The 12,994-nt window shown below is 30.8% G+C and overlaps 1 protein-coding gene across 1 annotated transcript in view; it reads left to right on the plus strand.

Annotated features, from left to right (window-relative positions):
- Nucleotides 1-12,994, plus strand: part of LOC121128340 (peroxidasin homolog) — a 245,113-nt gene that overhangs the window by 213,167 nt on the left and 18,952 nt on the right. The window lies entirely within an intron of this gene.

Consider the following 12,994-nt stretch of genomic DNA (forward strand, 5'->3'; position numbering starts at 1 on the left):
CTTTATAATCATAGAATCCAAGAGGGCCTTGTGTGTCGAACAAGACTTGACTAGGTACATCCCAGCTTCCCCACATTTCATCCTAACGATTGATTTATAACCATTCTCCATTGAGTATCAAATCTCAATCATTGATTGATTGACTAACCCTTCTCTTGTTTAACCATTTTTTCTCCTTCTAATAAATTTATTTATTGGGAGAGTTGATTTTTGTTATAATAATTTATAATACCAGTTCGAACCAACATTTGAAAGATCCTGATAAATAAATAAATCAATAATTAAGCAATCAATACTTAATAATTGCAATTTTGGGGCCAATTATTTTACGTTTTATCATTTAAAATAGATGTAACATGATTTAGAATAGTATTGCAGCATGAATCATCACCAAATATATTTATAATTTATGATTGGCAACGTGCCTGTTCGGCCAATTTACAGACAACAAAGTGTTATTTGCAAATTTTACACGCACGAATATATAAAAATGTATATACGACAATGGATCAACAAGAGATTGTATTCCCGTTCTTTTGGATTCAGAGCATATGTATATTTTAATTTATAACTGTATATTAAAAATATATTCGAACACTAATATTACTAGAGGGAAAGCCAATAACTTACATAAGGTTTGTAAGAATATATATAGCCCATTAACATAAAATCAATCTCATAAGTGATTTGTAGTCTGCAAAAAATTATCGTCATTTTTTGTGGAAAAATTATTCTTTGTAACCCCTTAGATGTGTCGCAAATTGTATTTAAGGGAACCAAATTGGATCGTCACAAAAAAAAAAGAATAAGAAATTGACGGATTTTTTTCTTGAAAGGAGCAATATCTGAAACCTTAAATCAAAAAAAGGCTCTAAAACATAGTTAAAATTCTTGAGTACTTTAACTCACCCCACAAATTTGAATATAATGCCAATAATTGACTTAAATATGTCTATGAAACATTGGTCTGTATGTATATATGAAGTAAAAAATAAGTGGGGATTTTCTTTTTTTCTTGATTATTGTTCAATATTATCTTTATGTTGAGCCATCACATATGAGTTCAAATATATTTTTTTAAACCAATTAGAAAAGATGGTTTTGTAGGTTGTTGTATTCAAACTTGGCAATAGAGGGAACAGCTTTCTATTTGAAGTCATTTTGAATACATTTTAATGATTTATTTTTTTACAAAATATTTTTTGATAAACAAATTATATATTATATACATTCACATTTAGGTGAATTTGTCGAATAAGCACCTTCTCTTTCCATCCGAGGAAAATAAATGTTTTTGTTGAGTAATCGCTATACAGATATATTTTCCATTCGAAATAATTTGATTTAATTAATTAAAAGGTAGAGTCCTACACATTAATCCCCTCTTCTTTTTCGTTCCTTTTAATTAGAGCCACTTAAAGATAAGTAGAATTAATTAATATTCATCTAAAATTATTCTTAGTGCATTTTCTCTATTTGAGTGATACATCAAATGTTATAATGCTTATTTGCACTCTAGTCCATACATAGCTACCTATGATAATTAAGTTACAAATTCGAGGAAAAAGGGCATCACTTCATTGAGAAGCATATATTTACGGAATCAAAACAAGAGAACACGGCAAAGAAAATCCCTCACAGAAAAAAACTACTACAGGGAAACCCCTTCTAAAAAAACAAAAATTAACTTATCTCTAGTTTATATGCCATAACTATTTCATCAAGAGTCCCAAATCAAGTCAAATCAAATTTTTAAGATTCTTGATTTTTGTAATCATAGTTTTTAGGATTTGTAATTCATGCTAAGTTATAAAGAATGGTTACCCGAAATTTTCGACCCGGAAAATTTCCTACTCATATACAGGGTTTGGTTTTATAAATAAGAATGTTTTTAAACCGGTTTTTCTTTGGGCCCTTAGTCGTACAGTTTTAAAAACCAGTTTATTAGATTCAGCAGACAATTTTGTATCAGGTCAATTTACAAAACGTTGAAAATGTCCTCAGAGTACGACCGTCGTGCAAAGATCATTGCCGCCCTCCGTGCAGGCCGTGTACCCAAAGAGATCATCGACTTTCTAAGTTGTCCTCCGCCACTGTGTACAAAGTCGCAAAGGAGTTAAAGGAGTCTGGAGGGATGGGAATACCTGCAAGGAAGAAGGCAGATCTATTTGCGTATAAAATTGGCTTTTGGAAAATGAGGAGATGTTCTGGTGCAAGGAAATGTGGCCCCTATCTCCCCGGACTGCAATCCTTTGGAGAATTTCGTGTGGGGTATCTTGGAGAGGGATTCCAACAACGGTGCTTACAACAGTTTGGCTTTCCTGAGAGTCTTTATTATTGAGGTTGTGAACAATATAAATAAAGATCACCTGATCAAGGTGTGCAGCAGGTTCCCAGCCAGGTTGGAGGCCGTAGTCGAGGCTGAGGGTGGTTGGATTGAATTATTAGGTTCATAGTGGGCCCCTACGTTTGTTAATAAATGGATTTGTAAATATCTCTACTAATTTAAGAAATGAAAAGGTTTATTTCCGGGACTCGAAAATTATTAATTGTAAAACTGCATCCTATATATTTCTTATGGGATAAATGTATCTTTGCGCTTATTTTTTGGAACTTTAAACTCTCCCTCACTTGAAGTCCTTTGTAGCACATTTTTTTACATGGAATAACTTAAAATCAGGGTATTTTAATTCAATTTGGATGTATGGCATTCATATTACATAAATGTTGTTTCTTATTAGTATATATTTCGACCATTTTTTTATGTACTTTGGATGAGACAAAAAAGGAAGCAAAATAAAATTGAAAATATAAAGTAAGTGCTTCTACTTTAACTTTTAGTAAAATAAAGTAAGTTATTTTACTTTTAGCAATTTTGTGACTCCGACTCTGGAAAAAAAACTCCATTTACCTGTCAAGTAGACGAAAGTTACGTCACCTTTGAAGGAGTTGAAGCACGAGTCGTCTGGGTTTGTTTATTTTTTCTCTGACAATATCACAAGTTCCCCTCTTCCGTCAGCAACATCTCCGTTGTATTCCTTCCCTCTGAGTAAAAAGATATATTTATGTCATAATATATATTATATAGGAGGGCAAAACATTCTATAACCCAATAGAACATGATATATTGTCCACAAGGTGGTATGACGGTCTGTCTCTAGCTTGTTATTTAAACTATTTGTTTAAAAAAATGGTGCATACTAAAAATAATTTTACAAAGAATATAAAAAAATATTTTCGCAAAGGCACCCTCTGCGAGTAACTTCCCTCTATATTTTGTATTAGATAATATTATCATTCAAAGAGTTGTACTATTTTGACAAAAGACAACGCCAAACCAATATAAGTATACTACACTCATGCCCATAAGTTAGGAAGTACAAAAGTAATGAAAAGCATAAAAATCCATGGCTATTACTTTATTCTTTTCACTCATAACTTTAACTATGGAAAATATTAACTGGAATAACTATATGAAGAGTAGCAAACTTCTACAAGAAAAAGGTGTAGAATATATATATATATATATATATATATCATGAGGAGAGGTGATACATTTCCAGAAGTGTATAAAATATGTCCTAAAGAGTGGGAGTGGTTTTTTCCCGTTGGCAAGCTGAAAAAGTTTTTTTTTAATTTTCCAGAGATGTTATCCTAATTCTTATATCCTTGAGAAGGGAATATTTAAGTATAAAGTAAAAACTAATGGGTGGGCTTATGAAAGACGGAAAGTAATAATGAGGATTTTCTTAAGAGTTATATATAAGTAGTGTTGTCTCAGTCCTTATTTATTTTGTCAATTCTAGTCCAGTCATTATAGTTGAGTGACGTCATCAAGGTTTAAACTTTATAAGTTTTTAGGACTGAACTGAAACTGAACTGGGCCGCAGTCTTCAGTACTAAATAATAACTGAAACTACACAAAGTGTAAGGCCTTGTTGGACTCTGAGTAAAATTGAGTATCGACATGGGTGTGGTTTCAACCTATGTCTCCTTGCTACATATAAAGGGGATTTTGTGTTAATTTATTTCCCCTCACGTCTGCTTCCAGCTGAAATTTATTTACATTAGCATGTAGGTGATCTAATGAAACGTTATGACAGTTAAACTTATCTCCTCCCAAAAATTTCTCAAATTGTCAGCATTACAGAGTTTATTTTCGTTTCTTTTATTTTTATATACGAGTAGACATATTGTATGTTTCAATGTACAATGAAAACCCCTCAGGATTTTATATAAAGGTATATATGAAACCATCCCCCCAAGCTTCAGAGTAAAAAAAAGAAATCATCTGAATATTTTATTTATTAAATATTACCTTATTATTACACCGATGATTTGATCAATTTGTCATGCGGAACACTCAAAGCTCTCTTTATACTTTACAAGAGCTTAAAAATGATTAAGACATTATATCAAAAAGTTTAGAAATATGGAAGTAATGTGGACTATTTTTTCGTTCATCAGTATTCCTTCTCTAGAAAGGGTTTGTTCTTGGAGGGTTTTGTCTTAGCAACAGGATTAATGTCTTGATTTTAGGTACTGTTAACCATGAAATAGCAATGTAGTTATATGAATGAAAACTTGCATATGTTTTGCTTGTAGTATTGAGTGGGAATACAGTGTATAAAATCCTCCCTGATGTATATGACATACATATTTTTGATCTAAGAAATAACAATACAATCATATCAGTGGAGTATTGCTGGCGTTTTGGATGTAGGATCGAGCATGTGTAGCTATGGCTCACCGGGTAGCGCATTAGAGACTTAAGTCTTTTAGTCGACACCAAATTACTCTTGGTAATCCCGGGGACTACCGCTGGTATAATAATAAAATACAAAACTAGAGATTAAATGAGGGGAGAAAAATTCTCCTACGAGGATTTTGTCCATCAGAGAGCTTTGTGTACCTATGTTTATTTTATATATTTACATAAAATATAATTATTTTAGAAACATTTCTCCTATTAAAAGAACCAAAATTAAACACAACAACTCTAACTAATACCTGTTCCTCCTCGTTTTTTGCTAATCTTGAATGCTTTAAATATTTGTATAGCATGTAAATACCTATTAAGTAGCCAAATACATACATTTTACAGCTTTTGAATTGTATATCAAAATTAATATGCATAGATAAGAGGGCGCTTGGTACCTTAGCTTTAAACTATTTTGCTTTAGGAAATTTTGTCTTAAACCATTTCGCCTCAGAACACTTCACCTTAAAAAACTATACCTAAGGTCAATTTTTCTTCTGTAAAAAAACAACCTTCTTTTAAATTCATCTTCTTTCTAAATTATATTTTGCCGCAAATTCAACATTTTTATTAAAAACCTCTCTTAAGAACAATATCTTCTTTTGTTAGATGCATCCTCTAAAACTGGTTCCTGCCATTCCATTATTTGTAAAACTTTCTCTGCCAATTTCCCATCAATAGCTAATTCTTTTTCCACAGAATGGGATTATATCTTTAGTTATCCGTATAATTTTCCATGGTCCATTGCCTTTTTCTCGCTCTAGTGCAGTACCCATTATTTCAAAGAACGTTTGTTCCAGTATTTTATTCCATCCGGAATCCTTATCAAAAGTTCGTCTGAACCATATTTTTCAAAAACCTTTAAATCTTAATAAACCAAGCCCGCCTAACTTCTTGGAGAAATTAATACAACTCCAATATATCCTTCTGCTTTTCTTTCCGGTGATTAAAAATTCTCGCATATTTCGTAAATCTTCTTGAATAAAATATTTGAAAAATGTTCCAGTTTCAAAATATGAGTTGTTATAGATAAGATAAGTGAATTCCATATTTAAATTCTTGCCACTATATTCATGCTTACCAAAATTTCGTACTTTAGACTTGTTTTTTGGATCTTTTGCTCTATAATTTTCAGGTTTTCAAAAGCATCACTTCCATCCACAGTTATTAATTTTCCTAGCTCTTTCATCTTAGGTGTTACACATATACTGTTCAAATTAGAAAAATCATTAAAATCGGTCACTATCTGTGCTTTTTAAGATTAACCCTTAATCCAATTTTTTCCCCTGTGTCCTCAAAAATATGTAATGTCTACTTAAAAGAGATCTGAAAATATTTTTGTCTTCCAGAATAAATCATAGTAATTTCATCCGTGAAATCTTCAATTTTATTTTCCATACCTTCAACTTTTATACTCTTTATATATTTGGATGCATTGATTTCCTTTAATAATGGATTTGAGGCAATTCTAAATAGAGCTGGGGAGACGGTATTTCCTTGACGGCAATTCATTTTATAAAGGAGAAGAGTATAATTTCAATGTGAATAGAGGGTTTTTACTTCATTATGATACAGAAGAAGAGGCTGTGGAGAGTCAAGCCACTGAGAGAATTCAGGAAGGTACTCATTTGGTCGTAGGAAAGTACAAGGAAATGAGGTACATATGCGAAGAAAACTGTAAAGCTCAGTACGTTGTAGCAATCAGGATTCGGAATAGATTGATGAGAAGGATGGTATTTATGACTTTTTTCCTCTGCAAAAATTACAAAGCAATACATCTTTTGATTTAAAAAAATCAAGGGGATCGCCAATTTCAACCAAAAATAAGCAATAAAGATCCATTAGTTTTATTTGTTTATATATTAAGGCAAAATATCCTTGAGGCAAGATGAAATTAGGGCCGAATCTCCTAAGGCGAAATGATTGAAGGTAAAATGTCCTGAGAAAAAATAGTTTCAGGCGAAAGTACCGGACAAAAGATTTGAGGTAGCACTAGACAATATGATCTAAATTTTATGTCACGGAATAATTTCAAGCCTAAACGGTAAAAATATATTAATTTATTCTATTATTCGTATATAAATACTTCCGAGGAGGAAAAACAATGGTACGGCAACAATTAATGTACATCTATATTACTAGGACATATTTTACGTAGTACAGAGGTTCTGCTAAACGACAATAGAAATATAACAAAAACTAGATAATTCACTCAACATTTGCAGAGGAACCACTCTTTTGTTGTTCTTATATTTCAATTTAACGTGGGATACATTTGATTAAAAGCGATAATTCTTGTAAAATTTTGATATTTACTCCGATATTTTATATTATGCAATCAGAAAAAAAGGGAGTGGAAATAAAATGTTATATATTACTATTATTTGTGAAATTATATTTTTTCCCCCAAAAAAGAAGAGCCTGTCGATATTTTCCAGTAATAAACAAGACCAATTAGTAGTCACGATGTAGTCAGCCCTCGAAAAAATAATTGCGCTTCATACAAATGTGCATGTAGCTGTGAGGTATCGTGAAGCTAACTTGGAAACATTAGGAAATTTATTTAAATCATCCCTCCACCATACCAGTGGGATTTTGTTAGTTGGGATATATGTTATCATTTCTCAAGACATTATCTTTTCTTTTTGTTTATAAACAAATACAGAAACGGGTTTTTCATAAATTGATGAATTAAAAGCTTTGCCTCAGAATCAAATCTATTAATTGAAAAAAAAAAAAAAAATATGATATCAAAATATTTAACGTGATTATATAATATATACGTACCACACCGAGGATCTAATTGAAATGTACAGAACCGAACTGTAGTACAAACCCGTGCCGTAGCAGTCCTTATCTAATATATTCAAGATTAATTCTTCATAAGAGCCTCAACTGCATTAAGTAATTTGATTGTACAATTTTGATAATGGATTTTTGGTGCATTTGTGTGTATAGAGAGAAGGTGTGGGGGGGGGGGGATGTTGAACTTGATTAAAGTCAGCTCGTCAAATAAAAGAAATTCTTACTTACAGTATTTAGTTTTATTTAAAAATAATAATCAACTTAAAAAGCAACTTTGAAAATGGTATTGTTTTGTTAAATTTAATTTATATATAAATTAATCTTTTAATCTTTTCTTGTAAACATCAAAGGCCAGGAATCCATCGTACATATATTTTTGATTTAAATTATCTTCAGTTCTATATTTAAACAAAATTATAATTACAAATTGGAATCATGTTCACGTGTTTTCTAGAAGCTTCACAAACTATATTTTTACGAGTTTGATATTCATTGGAAAAGACATAATTCAATTCAAACTTACTCGAATTCAAAAACTACATTCAGCAATAAATAGAGATGGGATTTTTGTAAAAGAATGAGGAGATGGTGATTATATTGCTCACTGCAACTGGTGTATTTCTTTCCAAAGGATTTGAGTCGCAAAATATTGTCATGTGTCTAAAATTCACAAGTCGAACTATGTTATTTTTTATTCGAATTACGTGGGCCTAATCTTGTGATACAAGTACACTTTTTCCTGATTTATTAGGAATGAAGGAGATACCGGGTATAAAAGTACCTTAATAATATACGAACGAGTATACCTTTATAAGGTAATCTATGCTGGATCTTTATGGTGTATAGTCAAAGGTATTATAGTAAATATTTGCATGCCCACGTTGGAATCTAAAAAATATTTTGTTTCATGTCAATTTAAGGGTCTAATAAAATATTATATCTTTACGTGGGTAGATTTAATAGGTGTAGAAAAAGAAATCCATTATTTTGAATGGATTTTTGTTTTTCTATTAATATTTATCTCCTTGGCAATCAAAACAGTGCTGACATGAGGGTCGGATTAAAGAATTGGCCTTGAATCTTTGATAACAAAATTAATGGAACAGAATCGTAGAAACCAAAATTGCACCAATATCAGGAGAATAAACATTTTTCACCTTTTAGCAACCTACTTACATAAATAACTAATTTTGAAACTCCCTGTTTCAAGGCAACTAGTGTTTGATTAGATCCTGTTCTGGACAGATAAGACAGAGGACTTTTAGATTGTCTTTCAGTAAAAGTATTTTTATTAGTGGTCACTCATAATATGTATCCGTATTGATAGAAAACCAATGTGAAATGAATTTAAAAAGAAACATACAGAAAAAATTGTTCCAGCTTAGGATATGTACCTATAAAAGAAGAAAAAAATGCCTCCATTGGAATTCTTCATTCCCATGAATTCCTATAAATAATTTTATAAAAAAAAAGAGAAGAAAAAGTTATTTTCGTGGAAAATCATTTTTGTTATTGAGCCATTTCTTATCACTGTGTACTTTTTTGATTACTTAGACTTGAAAATACACCAGTGGAAGAAAGGTAAACATATGAAATCTATTACTACATACTTTGGTCAGTATTTGCTCATGGAAAATAAATTCTCAAAAACATATACTTACATAGATAGGATATAGGTAAAGTATATATACCCTACTGAAAAATCGAGTATATTGAAGATTACTTTGAAGATAAGTTCAAAACTTGATACCATTATCATTATTAGTAGAGATATATAGCTATCGCTATATATAGGCCTAGGGAAAAAAGATTTTATATGTCTTAATGAGATTTGGAAATGGGGGGTTTGACATTGATTAAAAAGCTCATTTAATCAGTAGGCTTTTGTTTTAAAATTTGGTGTATGTATTGTCTCTTGAAATAAATCAGCTTTATGATTGTATTTTCTTAAATTGTATAGAAAGTAAATATATTGTCAAAATTGGAAAAAAAAGTAAGAAACTTGGCTCTATTAATGTATGAAAATAGGTTACAATATATGTTTAATTAAACATATTTATTAGTGCGTAGAAGGAAATAATCAGTGAGCCTTCACTTTCTGAGTAACAAATTATTAAATTGTAAAAGGTAGTTGATAACTAAGAAGGAAGAGGTTGCCCGTTGGTCTTATATGAATATCATATATGTCATTTTTAAGCAATATCACAAAGGGTTATATTGTACAAGTTTGTCCGCACATTATATTTTGTCTATCATTCTCAAAATTGGAGACAGGCGACAGCAGATAAATGAAATTCAATTATCACAGCTTTTTAATAATAAGAGAATAAATTCGCAAAGCGAAGAATATATTTTTGGACTTTTTCGAGATATTCAGGCAAATAAACACTTTGGAGGATCATGAAAATAAATGGAAGGTCTCAAGATGTGTAGGATGTTTTGAGTCGATCTGTGGACTGTGGTATGAGGCCAGAGTAGATATCTTCTCATTAAGTAAAGCAAGTAAGTAAACTTTTTATGGTATCCACCATATGCCATCATCGTATAATTACAGGATGAACGTTTCAGGTATCATGGAGAGGAAATTTTATGCCATCAAATCTAGTAACTCCTGCAACAGAAATTACTATTAACATACATAAAAATCAATATAGAGTATAAACTCCAATGATTATCAAACCATACGTGGAAACGAGCAATTGTGTTCCATTGAGTCAAGATCCCTCTTCTTCTAATACAATAAGCTGTCACCAATATTTTATGATACAACAGTGGCATACAATACTGATCTTACACGATACCAGCGCTCTCAATCAATCTATAATTATCCATGCACACACCTATATTTTATATCAAATAGTATTATCGCTCAAGGAGTCGTAATATTTGGCCGCGAGATGGCTGTACTCTCTTTTGCTTTATTTACAAATTAATATAAGTAAACAACCATTCAAGAAGGCATATAGTACAATCACAGATTTAGAGTTTTACCTCTATATACAAATCTTTGTTTATATTTATAGGTATAGCAAACGACTTTATGGGTAGCACTGACATTCATTGACACACCTATTTGAAAGGTCCAGAAGAATAGAGCAGCTTCTATGATCAAATTATATTCTGAGATCCTTTCATCTAGGCCGCCATTCTGTTTTTTCATTTTTTTAAATTATTCCCGTAAAATACATATTACTAAAGCAATACTTAGATCATTCAGCAATAAAAATGTTCATAGAAAGCACTATTTAAAAATACTATAACGAAACTATAACTTTTGAGTTGCGAAAAATGATGAATTCCCATGTAAATTAACTTTGTTTTTATTTGTGTGCGGATATGTTATTTGAAATCCTCCAAAACTTTAAATATACCATATTTTTAATCCAAATAAAACTTGATTAAGGGTGTACCGATGCATCAAAATCGGTAACGGAATCGGCAAAAATTGGCATTTTCTAAAGTATCAGTTATCAGAATCTGCTCAATACTAATCATTGCATAGATATCTACATACACATATATATTTTTATTAAATACATCAGTAAGTAGCATTTTGAGTTTCGTTTCGTGTCAGGCTTCGTTTAATATCCAGCGGGTAAGAGATAGTTTTAAATTTTGCTTAATTCTGTAGAATGTAGAACAGTGTAGTGTGAAACAACATATCATATCATATAAAGTGATGAGACCAAATCTTTTGAGTTTTTTGGAAGATCGGGAGATATAAAGTTTGTAAAGAATAAAAGGCACGTGTTTTGAAATTTATTTTGATGATTCCCATGTTTCGCTTGGCTTTCTTTATAATAAAGTGCATATGTTTCTTAAATCTCAGATCACCAGAGGTAAAAATTCCTAAATCTTGGTAATCATCAACCACCTTAAGACATGGGTGGATGAAATATTTTTTGAAAAAGGAAGCAGGATACACTTACATAGATATATAGGCATTCTCCGAGTTACAATCCAGTTAAGACATTGTGAAAGAAAATCATTGAAAAGTAGTGGTTTACCGGATGCATATGAATTGGCAAAAACTGACCTTTTTTGATGTATCGGTTATCAGATTAGGCTCATTACCACCGATTACATACTTGTTATATATTATTAAACCTAGGGGCTTAAACCTGCAGGGGCTTGTGTAAAATTACTTTTTCTTCAATTTATATTTTAACATTTGCTATAGCAAGTCACTTATAATAATTGACTTCAATAACAAAATTCAAGTCATGAGATGTTTATTTTATTTATTGTTAGTCGTAAAACACAAAAATGATTCTAAAAACCTTCAATTGATTGAGGTTTAGTCTTAAGACCCATTTAAAAAAAATTAAATTTTTAGAACTTTTGACGGTTCAGAGCCATATTCTGCTGGAAAAAATGATATAGACTGAAATCAAAGTTAATAAGATGGATCAATAGCATTACAACATTTCAATACAAAAATAAATTAAATATATATTAAAATCTTTTGAATGCACTAATCTCACCCAATGATCAATTAGAACTTCCAATGTATTTAATCAGGCTCTCTAAGACTGACTCCATAAGGGGGGTCAGAATGATATAAAAAAAAGAATCCTATAAATTATGTATGATCCCTTGCCATAGTAGTTTCCAACGTTAGGGCCGTCAAATCTAACGTATTTAGCGGGCGTTAGATTCAAGCAATTATCCTCTCTGAAATACGATTACTAATTTTTTTATGAAATAAATTGAACTGATCTAACTCTCACTCAAGTTCAAAATTTAAGAGAACTTCATCATAATCTTGATTTACCACCTGATATGAGTAAAAACCAACCGTCAATTACGGTAGTGCAGGAGCTCAAGTCATATCCTACTTCAAATTGGACAAAAACATACACTTAAATAAAGCATTAAAAGACAAGCCTTTTTACTAATACAATATGAATGTATGTATGTACCGCTCACTTAAACTAAAAACTTCTTTAGTAAGCTTTTTTTTTCACCAGTAAGTATCATAAGTCGTGCTTTTAAGTAAAATATTTAAATAGTTTTTTTAATCTATTAAAAGAATAAGAAACTTTTATTTTTTTAGGGTATTTTCCTTTGGGAACTTTATTTTCTCCTATTTATGTACATATGTAGATGAATAAATTTGTAATTATAGATGTATTTTACACAGAAAGATAGTCCTTAAATAATGGACCTTATTATATTCAAATGTGACCGTCAACACAAAATTAAGTATGGATTACATTTGTATTGATTGAAAAATTATTTTCATTACCCTTTTGGGTGCGTCGGAGGGAAGAAAAACACAATATTTATACAAAGATTTATATTGAATAACGAAATGTTGACATAAATTATTAAAGGAAATGTGGAATATCTGTATTGTTTCATTATGAATAATTTACTAGGGTTCTCCTTCCAGTATTAATAATTTCTGCCTACCTGGAGATCGGCAGA

The sequence above is a fragment of the Lepeophtheirus salmonis genome, chromosome 13 (assembly GCF_016086655.4).
Source record: "Lepeophtheirus salmonis chromosome 13, UVic_Lsal_1.4, whole genome shotgun sequence".
Classification (NCBI taxonomy): domain Eukaryota; kingdom Metazoa; phylum Arthropoda; class Copepoda; order Siphonostomatoida; family Caligidae; genus Lepeophtheirus; species Lepeophtheirus salmonis.